Source organism: Cavia porcellus, unplaced genomic scaffold (assembly GCF_034190915.1).
Source record: "Cavia porcellus strain 051 isolate PalLab524CR breed Dunkin Hartley unplaced genomic scaffold, mCavPor4.1 scaffold_13, whole genome shotgun sequence".
In the NCBI taxonomy this organism is placed as follows: domain Eukaryota; kingdom Metazoa; phylum Chordata; class Mammalia; order Rodentia; family Caviidae; genus Cavia; species Cavia porcellus.
The window spans coordinates 55,024,955-55,047,471 of record NW_026947496.1 but is presented as its reverse complement, the minus strand read 5'-3'; the positions used below and the strand labels follow the sequence as shown (position 1 = coordinate 55,047,471).

The window sequence follows — 22,517 nt, the reverse complement described above, 5'->3', positions numbered from 1 at the left end:
TGCTACCTGATCACTATTAAGTGACATACATAAAATCTAGGTCTTCACTGATGAATAGGTCAATATTAAGTTCTCTACACTTGCTATCAGTTACTAATAAATGCTTTTTGGGTAAATTAATGAATAGCCAGTAGGTGCTCATTAAATGTTGATTGTCTGCCTGGGAGAATGGATGGGTAGGCTGACAGAAGATGGGTGGGTAACACTGGTGAGTGGGTGAGTGGACAGATGAGTGAGTAAGTGGGTATATAGATGGACAGGTTGGTAAATAGATGGAGCCATGGATGGATGAGTAGGTGGTGGGCAGATAGGTGAGTGGGTGGGTAGGTTGGTGTATATATGGATGGATGGGTATAATGGTCGATACACTGTGCCAACTTGAAAAGTTTAGAAGTTTAACTAAGGGACTTAGCAGGGAGCCAGAGTTCTCACTTTGTAAACATCCTCATCCTGTGCAAGAGGAGAGCTTATAGATGATATGAGTGCTGCACCCTCCCTGGGGGGTGGGTAGCCTGCTTACAAGATATGAGTAGGAAAAGGGGCTTGTTCTTCCCCTCCTTTTTTGCTCTTGCTGCCTCTGCTCCCTTGAAGTTTGCCCCTGAGCCACACCACCTTGCCTTGGAGCCAGCTGATTACAAACTGAAACCTCCACAAACTGCGAGCTAAATAAACCTTTCCTTCCTTAATTTTGGGTGTCAGACATTTTGTCCTAGTAGCGAGACAAAAGTAACCAGTACAATGGGTGAATACATGGAGACTGGAGGATGGGTAGGTAGGCCAGAGGTGGGTGGGTGGGTGGATGCAGGGGTGCATGGGTCAGTTGGCATACATATGAATAGACGGGGGAGTAGATGGAGATCAGGGTTGGGGATGGAGAGATGGATGGACATGGGTGTCGGTAGGTATGGATGGATAGTGAGTAGAGAGAGGCAATGAATGTGTTGGTGGATGGATGGATGGATGGATGTGTTAGTGGCTGAGTGAGAGGCAGACCCATGACTGTGACATTGTTAGCATGGAATATTGTATGATGCCACTTCTGCCAGACAGACGACACAGGATGAGACATTCCCAGGACCCCCTGGCATGTGGAGTCCGCAGCCAGCAGAGTAGCCAGAGGGTTCCCTGGGCCACTAGCTCTGACTGGGGAAACTAGCTCTGACTGGGGAAACTAGATTGATGATGCATCGTGAGCATCTGGAGGCGGTGTGGAGCTGTTTTAACCATCAGAATGTCACCCAGCTGCGAGATTGGGGTTTGATGTTTGTCATGTTCCTGAAGCACTTGTTTTAATGACTAATTATTTTCCCTCTTCTGACAGAGCTCCTTGCAAGGGGAGCAGGGGAGCTTGGCCAGAAGCCTGAGACCTGTGCTCAGCAATTGCTTTCACTAACAAGCCAGGAGTGAATTAACTCTGACCTGCCAGGTGCAGAGCAGAACCTGGAGGCCCAGCTCCCAGACCCAGCCAGGTGCTTCTCAGTTGGATGTTCCTGCGAGAGCTGGCTGGCACCTGCAAAGACTCCAGAACAGACCAAACTCCAATAGAACATCTAAAGACTTGGGAGAAGGCAGGTGGTTGGTTTAAATTTTTCTGTTTGTTTCTTTTCTTATGAGCCAGAGTGTCTATGTAGTTTAGGCTGGCCTTGAACTCACCAAGTTGCCCAGGCTGATCTTGAACTCACAGTGATCCTGCTGCCTCAGCCTCTTGAGTGTTATGCAGCTTCCGAGGTATGTGCCACCACACCCTGCTGTAAGTTACTTAATTTTTATCTAAAAGTATAAATAACCATTTTTAAAAAGTACTTAATATATATGAGACACTATATAATTGTTTCACTGGAATTATGTCATTTTTTTTTTAAATGTAGAAGTTTTACAGCGTATTCTTTTTTTTTACATTTTTTTTTTCTTTTTCCTTTTTTTATCAGTACCGGGGATCAAACTCACGATCACCTGCTTGCAAGGCAGGTGCTTATGCTGCTGAGCTAAATCCCCAGCCCCTTTATAGCGTATTCTTTGACACAGTATTTACTTCAGGAGGTCAAACCTAATTCCCTTTCCCTGGTACACAGACTGAGCTTAGTGACTTGATCCTAGCAGTTAGAATGAGGTGGAAGAGGCACATTTGACCTCTGAGATGGAGTCACAATGGCAACCCATCTCTCACCTTGCTCTGTCTTTCTTGAGACAGACAAGGTAGCTTGGGAGCCCTGAGCCTCCAGGAGAGAGGTCAGACCGCTTGTGGCCACCATACTGGGGTGTCCCTATCATACTGTGGATACCAGAGAGAGAGGGCAAGACCCCCAGGACCCCAGCCCCTAAATCTCAGTAGGTCATGTCCCCCAGCCCAGGTGGCAGGCACATGAGAGGCCTCTGTCTCCGGTCCCTGCCTGTTTAAAATGGCATGGGTGACCCTGAGGGACAATGACACTGCTGAGCCCACTCTGTCTCATCAGAAGTAGGAGTGATAACAACAAAATGATTCAAAGTGTGGGAGACTATGTCCTCGGAGGCGGAGGCAGGGGGATCGCAAGGTCTATCTAGCCCAGCCAGGGCTACTTAGCAGCTTAATGAGACACTTCTCAAAATAAAAAATCAATTTATAAAAAGGTTGGGCAGGTAGCTCAGTGGGAAGGCCCTGAGTTCCAAACTTAATACCCCCAAAACAAAACAAAACAAAACAAAAGATGTGGAATACTATGTTTTATACTCATGCCTGAAACAACGGTGACACCAGCCACCTGGATCACGCAGCCCTAGAAGAAGAACAGGAGATGAATATTTACACCAGACAGGCTGGCCTCGGGGCATCTACCCCACGTGGATCTGAGCTGGCTTCATTTGACCTTGTAGGTTTGGAGGAAATGAACTAAACAATGCAGGTAAAGGTTTGTGTTCAGTGCTTGGGACATGGGAAGGTCACTGCCTGCTGGGTTTGCAGGTGTCCCAAGGTACATATGTTGGAAACTTAGTACTGGCTCACTGTTGAGGGGTAGCGAGTCAGGGGGCTCTGCCTCAGGAGTGCACGGATGCTTTCCTGCTGAGACCCGCATGTTGGTGTGGGGGTGAGCTGCACCCGGGCTTGGCTCCAGCTGGTGTCACATAGTGCCACCTTGCCCTTCTACCTTTTGCCACGGATGACACGGCACAAAGGCTGCTGCAGGTGGGTCCGTCTGTCTGGGACTTGCCAGCAGTAAGTTTCTGTGCTTTATGAATTCCCTGGCTTCCCACTGTAAATGTAACCATTGTGTCCCGCAAACACGTTCTAAAAAAATAAAAATTTGAAAGAAAAAAAATTATGTGGTCTCAGGTGTTTTGTTACAGCAGGAGAAAAATGGACTGAGACAATGCTCTAGTTAATAACGACTGTATCCTTGAGGATGCTCAGCCAGAAACGATGCGATTGCCCTCAGATTCTTCCCTTTCTCTCTCACCGTGCACCTAATACGTTTGTATGTCTGTGAGGGGCTGCTGTCTTGTGAGCTGGGAAAGCTGGACCTCCTCCCTGGTTCCCACTGTCCTTCTGCCCCTAAACCCCGGCCAGCACTCAGTCTCCTCCTGTGGTCACCTTGGTAGTACCCGAGGCTTTCCCGCTGCAGCCCTGGGCCTTCTGTCTTTTCTTCCCACAGCCAGAGGGATCCTACAGAAGGAAGTCAGGTATTTCCTCCCTCCCCAAACCCTCCAGTGCCAGCCCGCTTCCCTCCCTGAGGTCCCCAGGGCTTCTGTGACCTGCAGATCCCTTTCCAGCAGACACTCGGTGTCGGTGTCTCTGATCCTCCACCTTGCCCCAGCCATTCCCAGTTTCTCACTATTTCTTGAACACAGCAAGTATCTCCTGCCTTGGGCTTTTCCTCTGCCGTGCCCTTGGCCGGAGTGGCTTTTCCTGCTGCTATCCACATACGTCACTTCTGTCAAGCCTTGGCTCAGACGTCATTGTCTTATTGAGGTCTGTCCTCACTACCTAGTTCAAGTGACACCTGCACACTCTTTATCCTCCCTCACTCTGCTCTCAGCTTTCTCCATAGCACACAGACTGCTTCTGATAAAGACATAGATGCTTTTCCTGCTCCTCGTGCTCCCTTCTTTTCCCCTCTGCTCCAGAGCAGAAGGCTTGAGAGCACGGAGGTCTTGGTCTGTCTGTTCACTGTCCCTGGCATGTAGCTTATGCTTAATAAACAGTAGCAAGTGGGACTGAATGTCTGCTTGGCTGTTACAACTGGAGCAGGCCAGGGAGCTCCTGGTGAGGATGCATTATGTGCAGTGGTTGGGGCAGCGCAGTTGAGTGATATGGGCCGTGGCATCCATGCAGAGAGGGAGACAGGAGATGCAGCTGGTGCTCCAGCCTGAAGGTACTGGAGATGCAGTCTGGAGGTGTTTCTGCTTGGCATGTGAGGATGGGGTCTCTGTGACAAGAAGTCCAATGTGGACCCCAGAGAGTGGTGACTCTGACATCCCCTGTCTTTGCTGAAGAAGGACCTGGCCTCCCTCGGGGTCTGTTGGTCTGTGACAGACCCAAGCGGGCAGCAAGGTTAAGAATCTTCGCTTTTTTTGTGGATTTCTTAGTCTCTGGAGGCATTAATTCAGACTAGCAAAGCACTGCATTCAGCCCCAGGGGCGAGAGTGGGAGAGAAAGGCAGCCCCTGGGGACCTGGAGGGCAGAGCCGGAATGCAGCTTCCAGGGAGAGGTGTGAGTCTGAGAACGGAAGAGCAGAATCCCTCTGGGGGCCCAGGAGGGTTTTCACGGAGCTCCTTCCTTCCAGCAAAGGTTGGGGCAGTGACAATGCCAGGTGGGGCGGGGCTAGGGCTGTCACCTCCATACCAAGGGTTTCCACCTGCTGGGGTCCCATTGTAGTTCTCACAGGCTGGAGTTTTAACCCCCAAGGCCTTGGAGTTAGGTGATTAGGTAATGGAAGTAGAGACCTCAGATTGGTGTTAATGCTTTCCTAAAAGAGGTCCCTGGGGTCTTCTGTGTCCCTTCTGCCATGTGATAACAGAGCAAGAAGAAGCCATCTGTGAACTGGGAAGGAGGCCCACACTGGACACACCTTTGCCAAGGTGCTGACCTGGGGCTTCTCAGCCTCCAGAGCTACAGAGTCCATGTCGCTTCATTACTGTAGTTCAGGCAGGCAAAGACGCCTCATGCTTATGAGGCACGAGGAAGGGAAGACAGATGGATGTCCTGGCTGCAGAGCAGGGCTGGGCCCTCCAGTCCTGTTTGGAGGGAGACAGAGCTGTTGACATCGAGAGCTCTCCCAGGATAGTGCAAAACCAAAGAGATTTTCAAATGAGATGTTAATAATGCTCAGAGCAGAAAAGCAGAGCGTACTCTTCCATCTCCAAGTCCAAAGCCACGCGCAGGGTCCAGGCGGCAGGGATGCCTGCCTTGCTCCGGAGGCTTGCAGTGAAGCTTGGAGTGGCACTGCCCAGTGGGAGCGCACATGTAGGTGGCAGTGTGCCCATCTCCTGTCCGGTGCAGTGACCACAAGCTATGTGTCAGTGTGATAGAGGAACAGGGCCTGTGACTCTAGTTATTTATAGATCCCCAGGCTAGTGGTGGCAGGCTGTCTTGGAGAGTGCAGCCTGGGGGAGGATTATAGAGGCAGTGACCTCTGCCCCTTGTCCTTCCTCCCTCTCCCAGGAGGAGGGAATAACAACAGGGAGTGGGTAGGGGCTGTCCCCGTGCTCTGGGCTCACTCTGTACTTCCAAAACCCTCCCATGGCCTGGGCGCGCTCTTTTTTCTGCCTATCTGGGGTTGGGTGGCCAAGCAGGCCTGGTCCAGTCTCTTTTGGGCCCTGCCTCTTTCCTGTTTCTCAGGCACTACTCTCGTTCACTGGTGCTGGCAGGCCTGCAGGCAACTGAATGAACGAGGGGCCGAGACTTTGGACTGGTGGTGCCTCTGCAGCCTGCCCTGGGCTTCAGCTCAGTGCTGTCCATGGCGCTGCCCCTGGGCACCGTCACCTGGCCCGTCATCGAGGGACCACTGGAGTCTTTCTCTGGATCACTTATGTGGGCTTGTCTCTCTAAAGCACTGTGGGACAAGGTCGAGTTTGGCAGGACTCAGGCATTCCTGATTTCCTAAGACATTCTCCTCCCATGAGGTCTTGGGCCCTAAGCAAGTTTTACCTTTTGGTATTTAAATAATAAAAAAAATCCACATACATAAACACATTCCCTTTAAGAAAGATTGAAACAACTCAAAAATTCTTTCCCACAGATAAAATTGTGCATGACTTGCACCGCTGTTTTCCTTTTATAGATATACAGACACACAGACACACAGATACACAGACACACACACACACACACACACACACTCCAGTTGGGCTGTGTCTTTTTCCCCATCAAGACCATATTATATGTATTCTGTGACCTGCTTGTCTTACCTACCATGTAGGAGAATCTTTCCCTTTTAACTGCTGTGTAGTATTCTAATATAGTCTTGAGAAATAAGTCCTTCCATCCCTTCCAGTGGAAAAATGTTAGTCCCCCCACCCCTAGTTTTCAGTATCACAAACTGTGCTTTGAGTATCTTTGTGCATTCCTCCCTGCACACAGGTGATCATGAGTGGACACATGCATGGCAGGGAGCTTTGTAGATGAGGCTGTTGGTCAGCTAGTCACTGCTTCCCCTCCCCTACTCCATGGGGGAGGCCCACCTCCCGCTGACCTTGGCCCAGGCCCTGAGGCTGATCTTGTGCAACAGGATGAGGGCAGGAGCAGTGCTGCCCAGCTCTGAGCTTACGCCTAGTAAGACCTTGACAGTCCCTTATCCTGCTTGTACTTTGGCCATCCCTGTGCAAGTAACATTCCTCAAGGAGCTGCTGGGCAGCAGGCATAGGAATACTGCCTAAAATCCAGTCCACCAGGCTGGGGATTTAGCTCAGCAGTGTAAGCACTTGCCTAGCAAGTGCGAGGTTGTGAGTTTGATCCCTGCTCCAAAAAGAAAAGAAAAGAAAAAAATCCAGCCCAGCTGTGTCCAGGCTCAAATAGCTGCACCCAGGCCAGACTAGGATGGTAGGACATTTGGTATTACCTCAGTGTTCAGTGGCATGTACCTCGGCCGCCCTTCCAGGAGGCCATGGATTGCCCTGGGTTAGGACACATGGACGATGCTGCTGGGCACCCGGGACATCACTCCAGTCCCACAAGGAACCAAATGGCCCACACTGAGCTGTACAGTCAGTCAGCAGTGCACAAGGGTGTGCTCTGTGTGGAGTGTGTCCTCCAGGCCGGTGAGAGGGGTCAGCAGATAGTGGTGCTGTCCTTGGAAGCAACCATGCAGACTTATATAGAGAGACCCCGTCTCAAAAGACAGAGAGAGAGACAGACAGACAGACAGAACCTGCCTTCCTGTATTCTGCTTCCTGTCTCCCACACACATGGCCTCTCCTTCCTGTGTGTGCTCCCAGGCTGCATTTCACCATGATAAGATGCAGCCAGCTAGCGCTGTGCTCTCTGTACTTTCAGATCCCAGAACTGTAAGAGGAATGAAGTCCTTTGCTCTGCAAACTACCAAACCTCAGGTATTTCATTATAAGAGCAGAAAAGGGACGAACATAGGATGTTGGTAAGGGGTCTCATGTACCAGCTAATTTTAACTGTCAGTTGCCTGAGAAGAGACCCTTGCAGAGGAGCTGTCCTCCTCAGTGGGTCATCCCTGGGTACACAGTTGATGTGCCACTAGGAGGTGGGCCCCAGGGCTGTGCTTTTGCAGGGTCATCTACCTCTCACAGGTACTCTTCTCCTGCTGAGCACCATGAAGTGAATAGATTTTCTCTACCACATCCTTGTATGATGTTTCTGGCCTGGAGCCACCAACCACGGACTGAAGCCTCTGAAACTATAAACCACTGCTCCTGTAAGTTGCAGTGTGGAGTATTTTATCTTAACAGCAGGGAATTATCACAGCTGCAGGGATACCCAGCCCCTGTAGCTACACGTGTGTGGGTGCCATCTGTCCTTTCCGTGGGCCCTGGATGTGGATTTGAGCATCTTCTGGCCCTACTGTCCCAGGAGCGAGTGGGCCTATGGAAATTGCCAGAGGGCTGCCTGGGCCTGGCTGACTGGGAAAAATGCTCGGAGTGGACCTCAGAGGTAAGCAGAGCCCCGGCCTGAGGCTGGCTATTGTCCACCCGGACAGGCTGGCTCTCTGTGCCCAAGGACTGCATTTCCCACCCCCTTCCTTGCTCTCCTGCTCCTGCAGCAGCCTCTTGGCTCCAATCACAAAGAGGTGTCACTGAGGGGAGAAGACATTCAGGGCTTCAGCAAGGAGCTGCCGCCTGCCCCACTTGCCTCGTTCCTCAGCTGTTCGTGGGAATAAAACTGACTCCGACACAAGGCCCTGTGGATACCTCAAAAGAAATTTGTCTTTTTGTTGGGGGGGAAGCCCAGATGGATCCTCAGGCTGGGAAATGGATCTGTTTGCTCGCTGTCCCCACTCGCCTGTCTGCTCATCTGTCACTGTTAGCTCGATGCTGATAATTCTGTCGCGTTGCAGCCCTTGCCCGGTTTGGCAGAGAGTGGAGCTGAGAGGGATTTTCTCCAACAAAGACTCGCTGTGTGCATGGATATTTGTGGTGATGCTGTTGCAGGAGGTGGGTGGTTTCACGGAGAGGGGTAGAGTCATGGGGGCTTTGTACTTGACCGTAATCAGGGCATCTGCATGAGCCTGCAGTACCTGCCATGCATAGGGAAGAGACGAGGCAGGAAAGCACATGTGTAGCACATGTCCCCAAATGTCTGTTAGGAAATTCTTCCCTGTCAGTGAGTGGAAGTAGGCCCTATTCCTTTTTAACTTCTGTGTAGTATTCCCTCATCTACATGTCAGGGAGTTGCCATATTGGGGAGGAAGTGGCCACTGATGGAGTCAGCGTGGGTGGCAGCCAATTATCTGCAGATACTGAGCAGCCTACAGGTGCTGGTCACAAAGCCTGACTAGAGCATAAGGCACATTCACCTTGGGGCCAGCTACTCTTCCCTCTGCACTGGGGGAGGGGCAGTATCCTGCCCGTTTCAGCCTTAAACAACTGTACCTCTTCTAGGTACAACTGTTTGTAGATGAAGTTACTGAATCACAGAGAAGTTCAGGAACTTGTCCAAGACATACAGCTAGGAAGTGGCAGAGCCAGATGTCACTCCAGGCCCAACAGACCCCACAGGCCACCCTAGTGACCACTACCTCCCCCAGAGAGCTGCAGGATAGGGCAAGCTGCCGAGCCCCAGTGGCATCCAGAAGTCTGGAAGCGTGCGGAAGCAGGATGCCCATGAGCAGAGAGCACACTGCTCTGCCCGCCCTGTGTTGCTTAGAGCCCCTGGAATAACAATAATCCTCCCTGCCCAACTAAGAGCTCCAGCTAAAAGCTGGAGTAGGTCTCTCTGGTTGCGGCCAGTGACAAATAGCTGAGGCTCTGCAGCTTGAGCCAAAGCCTTCTGCCTGAAATAACCAGATAATTATAGCTGCAGTGGGTCCCTCAGCTTGAGCCGCAGAAGCCGACGGCCTCCTGCTAGAACAGAGTCTTCCTGCAGGAAGCTTGGGCTCTGCAGACCCCTCTATGGGATGTTCCTTCTCAGTGCCAGGAGCCTCAGCTCCAGCCTCCCTCTCAGCTGCTGCAGTTAAAGGGCCCAGACCTGGTAGCCTGGGGCAGATCAGTCCTTCCACGACTTAGGATGGAAGGTACACAGGTTGCCAGCTGAGTTCTCCCCATGTTAGCCTCAGGTATGCAGGCCAGTGTGCTGGAAGGCCAGGCTGAGGTAGCCCCTGGGCTGGCTCTTCTGTGTCCCATGCTACTGGATGAGCCAACACTAATATTTACATTCAAAGACTGGGCTGCAGCTGGCTGCTTCCAGTCCCTGGGGATCTGCTGGGCTGGGGATGAATCTGCAGGCTGAAGTGATGGGAGAGAGCTAATGTGGCCCAAGCAGGACTGCTGGAGCAGGAGTCGAGTTTCCAAGCAGGACGCTAGGCCCAAGGTCTGGAACAACAGTAACCTTCAGTGACAATCCTTGCAGTTATGTGTAAGGTACTGCCATATGCCAGCTGCTCCACGAGAGTCCCCCTTCCTATGCATTTTTATTGCAGTTCTTATCCCAGTGTTGGAAGGCTGAGTGATCTGAGTCTTTCAGGCTATAAAACAGCCAGAGAAAAGGTCAGGGTCTCACAACTGGGAAGTGAGGAATCTGAGAGAATATACTTGGACAATTCTAAAATCAGATGCCTACACGGTCTGGAAAGTTTCACACAATGGTGGAGGCTGATAGTTTAAGGCAAAAGCAAGTGGGGGGGGGGGCTCTAGCTAGTTGGGTTTTTTTTGGTACCAGGATCCATTGCATGCTTGCAAGGCAGGCACTTATGCCGCTGAGCTAAATCCCCAGCCCCTTTAGCTAGCTGTAACCAAGAAAAATAGGGAGCCCAGGGGGGCAGCTCCTCAGGGTTTCAAGAGAAAATGTTACTACTGTAAGTTTGTTTCTGTAATCAGAGGTGGGGGAGACACATATTGGTACCTCTACTGGTTTTGTTTGAAGGCTTCCAATGTTTAAATGCTGGCAGCAATTCCTTTTCTTCAGAGCCAGAGAAGGAGCCAAGTCAAACAAGTGTCAGGGTGGCAGCTCCTATCTGATTGCTGAGCTCAGCATGCTCAGCCCTACCCAGCATGCTCTCTACTAAAGGCAAGAACAAGACTTCAGCTAGCAGATTTGCAGTCTGGACTGTCGCTCTGGAACCTCACTCACCATGGAGTGCATCTCTGGGTGCAATGTCACCCTTAGCCTGCTGACATCCTTTCCTAGGTGTCTTCCAGTTGGGCTCCTTTCATGTGCTGAGCCCTGGGGACCCTGGGATTCCTGGTGCAAAGGCCTGGAGTCTATTTTCAAGGCTTGCACATGAGTTATCTGTTACTGTGTAATAGGCAGTTTACACTTAGTGGGTGCAGTGACATATCACCTTTATTACAGCGGGGTTGGGAAGGCAGCTTTCCTGTAGGCTTCCTGGTGCCCCATACACAGCTGCAGTGCTGGGCATGTGTGCAGCTGACCTGACTGTGGCAGAGGCCTTGGTTGTCGAGGTGGTAGCCTCCCCACAGGGACTGTGCTGCCTCCAGCCTGTCCTGTGGGCTCTAAGAATAAGCTTCCCAAGAGGGGATATGGGAGGACCTGGATCCCCTATTACATCTAGTCTTGGGAGCCACCCAGTGTGTGTTATTTGGTCATCCATGAGGTTGAGGCAGTCACAAAGGGCAGGGGCAGAGAGATAGATGCTCCCGTTTAGTGGGGAGGGCAAAGTCACACCCTAAAAAGAGCCTGTGGGGCAGGAGAGTTCTATGAGATCTTGGAGAAGTGTCATGTGTCAGGCTGGAAGCATCCCTTCCACTGGGGTCCCTCTAGGATGGCCTATGGCTGTTCTAAAGGGCTCAGTGGAGTGGAGTGAGGGTCCAAGAGGCGGCAGGCGACTCCAGCAGGCAGTCTGGGAGCATGGGATAGGCCCCTGGGTTTGTGTTGAGGAGTCCTCTTGCTAGAGGCTGTCTAGTCTGAGTGACGGTGACTTCAGACTTCAGAGGAGCAAGGAATGAGGGGGACAGGCAGGACAGGGATCAGTGAGGCTACCGTGTGCCTTCCTTCTACCCTAGCCTGGCCTAGGATAGCAGAACTCTTTAGTCACCAAAGCGCTGTTCATGTCTCTCTGCAAGAAAGTGGGTTTGCAGCCACCCTTAAGCCTGTTATTAGGCAAGGAAAGCCACTGTACACACCAAAAACAGGGCCAAACTGCAGGCCTCACTGGAAGGAGAGGCTAGAGGGCTGTCACACAGATCTCAGTTACTCAAGATCTACGTGCCCTCTGGGGACCAACCCAGCCCCAGAACTGTTAAGCACTGGGACCCTTGTGGCCCACCCAAGGGGCATTTTAAAAGCTTCCCAGTGAGTCTAATGTGCAGCCAGGCTTGAGACTTACTGGGCCTGATGACAGATGGCCAGAGGAGAAGATTCTCTGGCCTCAGGGAGGGAATGGTTAGGACAGAGAGAGGGTAAGAGAAGGCCAGAGCAGCTATGGCACAAAAACCGTGGAAGGGACCTGCTTAGCGCACTCTGGGGGCCCTGAGAGTTGGACCGTTTAAGGTGCCAGTGTTAGTGATAGTCCGGATGGCTGACATACGCTGATATGCGCGGTGCCAGGCTCTTTGCTGTATAATCTCATTCGGCTGTTATCACAAACTACAAGGCAGCTGTTTAAGTTTCTGTTTACAAGTGAGAAAACTGAGGCTTCGGCAGACTGTATGGCTTGCTCATGGCTAATCCCAAATTGGGAGTTTGAATTTATGATGCTTGTGTTCTGAAGGTGTTCCAGGAGGACCCTCAGCTGGGGATTTGGCCTCCAGGCAGCAGCAGGGAGTCGATGTGAACTGGGTTTAAGTAAGTGATGAGCTGTAGTAGGGCCCTGTGCAGTGGTGAGCCTGGCGATGGGGTGCAGAGGGGAGAAGACACGAGGGTGTGTCTGTATGTCTGTGTACGAGTGTGAGCCAACCAGCAGGGTGAGTGGAGTTGGGTCGCAGCTCCCTTTCTGCTGGGCAGATCCTCCCAGGAGGCCTGGGCAGCTCCCCCATTCCATGGCCTTTTGTGGCACCTCAGGCTGCCCAGCCTTGGCAGGGCTGTGCCCCCTGCCTGGCCTCGCCTGCTTTCTCTTCCCCTCATCATGTCCCTCGTCCCCTCATACAACCGAGACCCAGCTTCCTGCTGAGATGGTATGAAGTGAGTTTGACTTTGCACTCAGCTGTAGGGTGGCTTGTGTTCTCCAGCAAGTTGGCCTCCCGAGCCCTGAGTTTCCATCTGCAGAATGGAAACATCAAACATTGTCTGGGCCTTGGGAGGAGGTGGCAGGAGGGATCGGTGTTATCAGGCACTTTGAACTGGGGACAGAGGCTTGCTGAGAGCCAACCACCCTTGTTGATGGAGCATGTAACTGTGCTGCTTTGGTTGTCTGTCTGTCCATCTGTACCACCCTGGGACTGCAGGCCTGGTGGGCAGAGGCTGTGTCTGGTCGCCAAGGCAGCCCTAAGCCCAGCAGGGGACAGAAGAGGCAGAGATCACAGGCATCTTCTCCTTGTCACAGAGCCCCATTGTGGATGGGAGCTGCACTGTGTTCTTCTTCTGGCATACACCTTCCACCTCCTGTCAGGCAGGGACACAGACTGACTGGCTGCTTGTTTAGATTTTAAAAGATGATGTGGTATTTGCATGTAGTATGCTCTCAAGCTCCCTATGTTTTATTTTTATTTTTAAATTTTATTTTAAAGAGAGTAAAACTAAACATAACAAAAGAGTATAAAGCAATCAGAAGAAAACAATGTAAGTGACAGATTTCAAAGCAAGACAACAGGACATCTATAGTGGCTACCATAATATCTCTTGTTTTCTTCTAAATAGTTGTCCTTATCTCCACACACAATGAATTCATTGAAAACAAAATAGCACTAAACTGATCAGAGCAGAGTGAAAAAGGCCTTATAGGCCTTAAAAACCAGACAATAGAAAAATCAACAGTGGCTGCCATAATGTCTCTCGTTCTCCTCAAACTATCCATTCCTTCACATATGTTGAAATTAAACAATGCAAAACAGACTAAAACCACTCTGAACAAAGAATAATAGTATTACGGGATTTCACAGCATGATGCTATGGAATCAGCACTGGGTACATTAGTGTTTCTTTTTTTTTTCAAAGTAGCTGTTCATCTCATCATGCATTATATAATCAATTCTCATAAACTGTTTAGGAGTTTTACGCAAGTGTAAACCTGTGAATGTATACCTATCCTTTCTGTATTAGAGGGAAAAACAAAAGAAGTTACTAGAAAACCACAAAGAAAAAAGACAAATAAATAACAATAGCAAAGAGCCCAAAACACTGACAATACAGGCCTTCAAAACACGGTGGTAGGTAGCTCCCCATGTTTTAAATCAACTCTAGTTTACTCTTAGTTTGATGCCATGTAAATGCTATGCAAATAATTGCTTTCTGTATTGTTTAGAGAATAAGGACAAGAAAAATGTTCAAATGAGTTCCATACAGCCACAATTTTTTTTCTGAAAACTTTCAGGCCACCTTTGGTTGAGTCCATGGTGCAGAGCCTGGTGATGCAGAGGGCTGACTGCACTTCATTTGGAAAATGATTCCAGGGAGGGGAAAGTGATGGGGAAGAGAGGCCAAATGCAGGGTGTGGGAGGGAGCAAGTTGGAACTGGGCTCCATCTTGCAGGGAGTCTCTGGAAGCTGGTATAGCACAGGCCCCAGGGTTCCCCCAGAGGCCAGGGAGCTGGGGTGTTTATCCACGAACTGAGGCAGCTTTTGGCCAGGAGCGGCCTTTTGGTGCTTCTGCCCTACTCTGTGTGTTCCTTCAGCAAGCACCTGGGCCCAAAGGAAGGTGCTGCGGAGAGAAGATTCTGTAGCGTCTGAATGGTCAGCCTGAAGGCCGTGTGTGTGGGGGGAGCAGTTACCAACAGTGTGTGTGTGTGATAGTGTAAGTTGTTGCACAAGATTTCCAGGAATGCCCACAAAAGGGAGGCTGATGCAGCTGATAGGGGTCATTTTGCTCATCTTCCTGTCGCTTGGACTAGAGATTTATTGGATTGGGTGTGGTGATGCATGCCTCTAATCCCAGCACTCTGGGAGGCCAAGACAGGAGGTCACAAATTCAAGCCCAGTTTGGGTAAGTTAGTGGCTTTGAAAGACCTTGTCACAAAAAAGAAAAAAGGGCTAGAGATAGATCTCAGTGTAAAGGCCCTTCAATTCCCAGTACTGGGGTTGGGGAGTCGTGAGGGGGAGGACAGAGAAAAAAGTAGAACAAAGATTCGATGGTAGAAATTGTGGCAGCCTTCTTATATTCACAAGGCAAAGGCCCAAAGAACCATCAAGGCTGTTAGACAGCTTAGTTACTAAACAAGTTACTCATGAACATTGTACCCATAAAAGAAGCAGTTTAGGGCAGCCGTTGATATTGGAGTTTTCTGTTACTTGCAGCATAATTCAGACTCTTCAATACATCAAAAGCATTGAAGAATAAGTGAGTAAAATGTAGATGGGGATGGTACCGTCACTTCCTTACAGAGAGGCTTAGAGATTTGATGATGTGCCTCTTCTGCAGCACCTGCGAGCTGCTGGGTGGTCATCTTTGCTCATTATTTTATTCTCTGCTTTTAAACCAATGCTGTACAGAGGAGACATGAATAACTGCTTTGTGAATAAACAAATGGCTGGTGATTCGAGGGGCTCCGAGGGGTTCTGCGCATAACCCCTCGATCAGCTGGCTGGTTTGTGGTGGGACCTGCCCTCCAGCAGCACCAACTGACCCCAGAGGGACATTGCCAGTGTTACTGACTCTGGGACAAAGTCAGCAGAGACCTGCTCTCACCTGGGACCTTTGATGAGGTCCATGACTCTGGTGACGGCTCTTACTTTGACCTTGCTGTCCAGTCCCACCTGTCCTCCAGGTCTTAGAAATGCATTTGTTGAAAGGAGTCAAGTTCACTGAAATGGCAGAGGAGATGCCCTTCTGTAGAGCTGGGACCTGGAAATGTCTTCCATGTTAAGGTGAGGGGCTCTGTTTCCAGGTCAGTCACTGAGTGACATTTCCCTGCTCAGAGCTGTCCCAGCTGCTGGCTTCAGAGCTGGTCTCTGTGGGTCCCAAGGTCTGTGGTGGGCTCTGCATGCTGAGGGGAACAGGAGCTGCCCTCACACCCAAGAGGGGAGATATTGCTAAAGTACGTTTACGTTGATTGGAAGGGATATTAAACTGTGTTGGCTAAGCAACGCTGCTCAGAGCAACTTGAACAGGAAGTCCATCCAACTCTCCTATGAACAGGATTCCTAGTTGAGCTTTAGAACTGCTTCCATAGCTCCTGAGGGCTCTGTCAGACTCTGGTGACCACTGCTCTGTCTTACAGAGTGTCTCACTATCAACAGGATGAAGGCTCAGAGTGACACTCTCAGAGGTAAGAAGGACAGAGGCCTAGAGCTGAGGCGATGTTCTTGGTCTCTGCATCCAGAGGTCACTAGCAGCCAGGGCTTTGTTGGGCTGTGACCCTTTTCCAAGACCTCTTTGGATAATCTGGTGTCTCAGGGTATGCATTAGTAGAATTTGTTACTGTAACAAATTACCTCAGATAATCAGCTTGAAAAGAGGAAAGCGTTTTTTCTGGGTTGATAGTTCTGAGGGTATAGTCCATGGCTAGTTGGAACTGTTGCTTTGGGTCTGTGATGAGAGCAGTCATGGCAGGAAACATGGTATAGGAAGCTGCTCACTTCACAGCAGTAAGGAAGCAAAAGGAGAGAGGACAGGAAGCAGTGGGGGTCTCCAGTAACCCCACTTCTTATTCCTGGGCCCTACCTCTACCTCCTAGGTGTTCTACGTTCTCCCAACAGTGCTGAACCTTCAACACCCCACGTCTTTTGGGGACATTTGACTTTCAAGCTATACCAGGACACAGGCAGGCAACCAGTCCTTCCTCCAGCATCTCACTGTTTGAGCGATGGTATTCTTATGGTGACACATTCCCACAGGCACATCTCAAATTCTTGTGAAACAACAAACCTACAATCATCATCGTAAGCATCGACATAGCTCTTTGGGAGCACATGGTGGGACGTGACTCTTGAAGTACAAACAGCTGTGTTGTTTGCTCCTGTTGTTCCTTTCCACCCTTGTCCCCTCCTCCCTTCTACCCGCTGTGTATTTTGTCCTCAGCACAGCTGGCAGAAGGGAGGGGATGACTCAGCAGGAACCCTGACAGCAGACGTCTGCTAGGGCTTTGGAGGGTCAGAAGCCTGGGCCTGGGGGCATAGAGAAGAGGAGAAGAGTTGGGGAGGAGGCGGGATGCTTCACACCCAGACCTGCCTCTCTGGAGGAGGCTGGAGGAGATGGAGGGGACGCCTTAGAGGAGGGGGCTCCTGGGGCCATGGAGGCAGAGATACTGCTCAGTCCCTCCTGGGTTTGTGGGGCATGAGCCAAGCCCTCAGTTGGCTCCTGCAGATTCGCAGTGCACACCATTAGCGTGCCGGAGCTATATAGCATGTCTTTCCTGTGGAGGACTGGTGGACACCTTCTTTTTGGGGTGGCAGCGCACCGATCTGAGGGGGTCCCCAGCAGTATCCTGGGGTGTGGCCTGGTGCCTCCACTTATTGCACATGGAGGTACCTTCACAGTGTCTGAAGATGTGTAACTGTAGAGATGGTTGGGGCTCTGACACTTGCTGTGGTGGCAGTGACAGAGAAGACGGGGGCCATTGACACTTCTGCCCTGAGCCCCCCGGGTACACCTGCTGAGGGCCACAGTAACTCTGCCTTCTGTGTTACTGGAAGCCGTGGTGCACAGAGGGGCTGCGGGCTGCTGTGAATCTGATACCAGCTCAAACCCATTCCTTGCAGGTGAATAGAGGGCAGACATCGGAGCCTGTTTTCGGGCCCCTGCAGAAGTGTGTGGACCCCTATTTCCTCCATTCTGCCTGCTCTCCCTAGGCCTCTCCTTTCAGCTCCTGCACCAGCACGGAGCTGCCCAGCTGTCCCTTGCCCTGTCCTGCCTGCCTCCCGCCCCCACATCCACAGGCCTTTTCATTTAAAGGGTTCATTGCTACAGGAAACAGATGGGGGAACAGAAATAATAAACAGTGAGGATTTCAAAGGCTCCGGAAGCTGGGAGTCATGGTCTCAGGCCCGTGGTTAGGGACTTCCTTCTGAGATGGGACCACAGATGGTTGCACTGCGCTAGGCTACTGGGACAGCCGTGGGCTGGTCCTGGCAGTGTGGGAACCATCATTTGTCACCCTTGCAGCAGTCCTACAGTGGGGGATGTCACTACCCAGAGATGGGACAACTTTATTCAGAGAGCAGGATCAGCCACTTGATGTATGGGACCAGCGCGAGATGAAAACGGGAAGCCCTGCTTCGGAACGTGGGAATGGCACGACGGCAGTAATGAGTGTCGGGCCACGGGAGAAGGCGTCTCTGAGCCCTGACCCCGTGTGATTGTCTCCGACACTCAGCCACGGGGCTGATGCATCCAGGGGACTGGATAGCCTGTCCAAGGACACCGGCGATCGATCGAGACAAACCCGGGTGTCACCGTCAGGCCTAGGACAGGCTTGTGTGGAATCTGTAGCCTCCCAGGTGTCTGCCTCCAGGCCTTCCGACTCTCTTGCCCCGTGCTCTCACCAGGCCTTTTCTGATATCCTTATTTCCATGACTTAAGACGAGACTAGTAAGCATTTTTGTAATCAACACTCGGGACACTGGGGCAGGAAGATCACTGAGTTCAAAGAGGGCCTAGGTGCATGGGAAGACCTATCTCAAAAACAAGCAAGTAAAAAATAGTAACAGCAAAGCGGGGCTTTAAGACATCGACCCTGTACACAGTGTGATGTGGCTCCAAGGAGCCTTTTGGCACTTGCTAAACTGGAAGCTCACCAGCCGGCTGGGTCTTATCCCTTCTTCTCCATGCAAGGAATTGATGAGGAAATGCTGTTGAGATGGGGTGACTCTCATTCTCAGTGCTGTTTGAAAATCTCCAGAGGCAGGAAGATGCTTGAGCTACCTCTCAGAAGTAACATTATTGTCTCTATTATTGGACTTTATTTTAGGGGACTACAGCTCAGCCTCCAGAGATTGTTTTCCCCATGCATAACATACAGTAGGGTGTACAGTAGACATCTGATACCGTGTCTTCATACATGCTTATGAGAACATGTCTTTGTGTTTTATTCTATCATCACAGTGGCCACAATGGAGAGGTAGTCTTACTCTCTGCCTCCGGGGACCTTAGGACGTGTATTGGAATGACATCCCCTTGACGTCACAACAGGGAGAGGCTATTACTGGCGTCTCAGTGGTGAGGTCTGGAGATGCTGTGAAGATCTTACAAGACATAGCCAACCTCACCCCAGCCATCTGGCTCTGTGTGCCTGTGCCAAGGCTGAGAAACTCTGCCAAACACTTGGCATTCATTTCGGTATTTGCAAGGAAGGAATGAAATAAATCACAAAAGCACCAACTCGTAAAACTATCTACCCTTAGGAAGTGAATTTTTGGGCGTTGCTTCCTGAGTTTGTGACCATGGTGTAAGAACAAAGGGTCCCAAGTGGAATCTGTGAGCCTCAGATAATCCTCACAACTACGTCAAGGGGTTTGAATTGTTACTGTGCTTTGCTGAGGAGGACGCAGAGTCTTGGAGAGAAGTTCTGGAGACGGTTTAACCCGAGATGCTGTCACAGAATCAGGCAGAACGTGGCGCTTCTTTAGCCTCTCAGCATCGCCTAGCTGGGTCGCCCTCAGGCTGAGGGGTACCAGCACCCCTTCCCTTCCTCTCCTTGCTGTCGCTCAGTGTGGACCTGTTTTCTTGTCTTCCATGTACTCCATCCACAAACTCAGTTTTGCTTTGTCAGAATCACTCTTCTCTGGGGCTGGAGAAACACTGACCGGGGCTCAGAGTCTGGGGATGGAGCCTGTGAGCAGGAGAGAGCACAGGCCTCAGGTCGTGCCTATGCCAACTGTCTAGTGGGATACTGACACTGAAAAAGTGTTCCTTGCTTTTCTGAAATTCAAATGTAGCTGTCATCCTATTACTTGATTCGCTAAGTCTGGCAACCCGGGAGAGGAAGCTGGAGGGGATGAGTCCTAGTGTCTCCATGTAAGTCCTGAATTGGCTGCATTTAAAGCCAAACTGCCCAGGAGCAGAGAGCTGATAGCCTGCTGGGGAGTTCTCAATTCCTCCTCAAAATCATGGTCTCCGGAACCTCATGGGGAAAGTCTCTAAGTGTGTCCTGCTCTTCCTCCTGTCCTCATGTCCCCCCCAGGACAACAAAGGCTTGTTGCGTATTAAGGATCGGTGAGTGGCTCCCCGCTTTTTTGTGAGATTGAACCCAGTGTCTTCCCAATGAGCTACCTCCTTAGCCCTTTTTCAATTTTGAGACAGGACTTGTTAAATCACTAAGTTACCCAGGCTGGGCTTCGCTGTCGGAGTGCTAAGGTTCCAGGTGCCACCACATCTGGCTGCACAACTCCATTCTAACTGCTGTCCTTTCATCCCCTTGAGGGTCAGGGATGTACCAGCTGCTGTGCTAGAGCTGTTACTTAAGTGACTCCTACTCTCCTATGAGATCTTTGACATGGCTAACATCAAGCCCATTTCACAGATGGGAAAACTAAGGTCTGGAGAGGTGTCTTCTGGCTTACTTTAGGGCTCAGTTTGAAAGTGGAAAACAACTTGAAGCAAATCCTCCCCATTGCAAAGCCTGTGCAGGTAGCTTCACAGATTGCCATAGCTCTACCTTTATGCCCTACCTGTAGATCAGGCCCATTGGAGAGGACCCCATGCTATCATGACCCACCCTTCCTCTCTCAGCTCCTAGAGACCATCCAGAGCTGCCCAATTCTGGCTTGAAACAAACCTGGGAGCCCTGGAAGGCTGCTTCTTGCAGCTTTGATGCTTGTGGAAATTCTCACGACAGCTGCTGTGGTGTGAGCAGCCCAGGTATACAAACTTCTGGGGACCAGTCCTAGTGGCAGCATGTGCTTGCAATTACCTGGGGGAGTAGTCGGGGGAACTTCACCACCGTTGGTAACAGGAGCCCCTGGTTTCTGATTTACTGCCCATCTGGAAGGAGGCCTCTGGAGCAATCACTTGTGAGCTTGCAGAGGCAGCGGGAGGGGCACGGGCAGGGGCAGAACTCCTCAAAACAACAAGTGGCCCTGGCCGGCCGCGCTTCCTCCTTTGGTGGACACAGATCGCCCCATGATTACCTGATTTACATAAGTCACCACACTTTCATACACTGTTGCCCTTGTGCCAGGTGCTACTGTAAGTGCTTCAAGAACACTCGTTTAAGCCCTCCTGTGAGGAGATGTTATCATCCTATTTTATGGTTGAGAAACTGAGGTCCTCACACATTATGTAATGTTCTGCAGTCCCATAGCTAGGGCTCAGCTGTGGATGTTAATCTAGGCACCAGCAATCACATACTTCACTGTGATGCTACACAGAAGTAAGCAAGCTTTGAAACATGCCCCTGGGACCACCAGGTTCCCCACTTGCACCCCCAGAGCTTCTGTGGACTGCAAGACCACATTGTAAACACGGGGACCTCTGATCTGATCACAGTCTCCCTTTTCTTCTCTCATTCCCCTCCAGTCTCCCGGCCCATCTTACATCTTTTTTTTTCTATTTAAACTGCTTTATTGAGGTATAATTAACCCATAACAGCTCCTTAAAGTGCACAGATGAATGGTTTTAGCACCTGCACAGAGTTGCATGATCACCACCACCTAATTTTAGAACATGTTTATTGACCTCAAAGAGCCACAGTCCCCATTATCGGCCACTCCCTTTCCTCCTCCTCCTGCCCTAGGCAACGGCTAGTCCACTCCCAGTTGCTGCAGATTTGGCTTTTCGGGGCATTTAATCACACAATAATATCATGTGTGGTCTTTGGTGACTGCTTTCTTTCACTCAGCCTAATAACAGTTTCCAGATGCATCCATGTAGGCCGTATATCAGCATTCCCAATCCTTTTTGCAGCCAAGTAATACTCCAGCGTTTGGATGTACCATAATTAATATTTCTGCTTGTGAGTTGGTGAGTGCTTGACTTGTTTCTGGCTCTGAGCTCTTATGAACACTGCTGCCAGGAACACTGGTGCATGTGTATGGCCCCTTGTGGTTTACTGGACACACTAAGCCAGCTTTCCTCACAGGGCCTCTGCCCTCGGTCCTCACCCTCTGCTGTGCCTTGCTCCATGTCGTCCTGATGTTCAGCTTACACTTCGCACCGCGGCCCGTGTCCCCTTTGCCCACCCCTCCTCTTCTTACTGGGCTTTGCCGCTACCTGCAGTTACTCTGTACTCATCACATTACTGGTTCTCTCTCTGGGTTTCCTTTTTGTCTGCAATTTCCTTAACTGTTCAATGGGGTGGTAATAGGACCTTTTTTTACTAGGTTGTTAGTAGGATAAATCGAAACAACATGGCTAATTATTCACATAGATTGGCTTATGGCTTACAGATGAACACATCTATTGGGTGTGGAGGGTGTGTAGGTGGCTCATCTGGAAGGGAAGGAGGGAGAGTCAGGGAAAGCTTCCTGGGGGAGATGGCATCCAAAGTGGGGCCAATAGGAGGCAGCCCCCGGGAACATGGCGTGTCTCCTACATCACCAGTGCCAGGCTCCAACATGCCGGAGGACTCTGGCCACCCTTCCTCCACCTCTGCCGCTTTGCTGCCAAGTCTGATATGTTGCCAGCATCACACTGTGGTGAGCTCAGATTCAGGTCAGATGTTGTAACCAGCTGTTTAAAACCTCTGACTTTCCCATTGCCTGCCTGTGTGTCCCTGGGAAAATGCTGAACCTCTCTGAGCCTTATATCTAAAGAGTGGGATGATGGTGACAGTACTTATAGCACTGATGGAGGTTCGGGGCAGGTGGCATGTGGCGTGGGGTGAGGTGGGTTAATGCCCGTCCTCGGCGTGGCCGACTTCCTCTGCCCTAGA

General features: G+C 50.7%; 1 long non-coding RNA gene across 1 annotated transcript; it reads left to right on the top strand.

Annotated features, from left to right (window-relative positions):
- The first annotated feature begins 12,248 nt into the window (after nucleotides 1-12,248).
- Nucleotides 12,249-19,036, top strand: LOC134478426 (uncharacterized). Its single transcript, XR_010051043.1, has 2 exons — nucleotides 12,249-12,403; nucleotides 18,752-19,036. It is a non-coding gene; the product is annotated as an uncharacterized LOC134478426 (long non-coding RNA).
- Nucleotides 19,037-22,517: the final 3,481 nt, after the last annotated feature.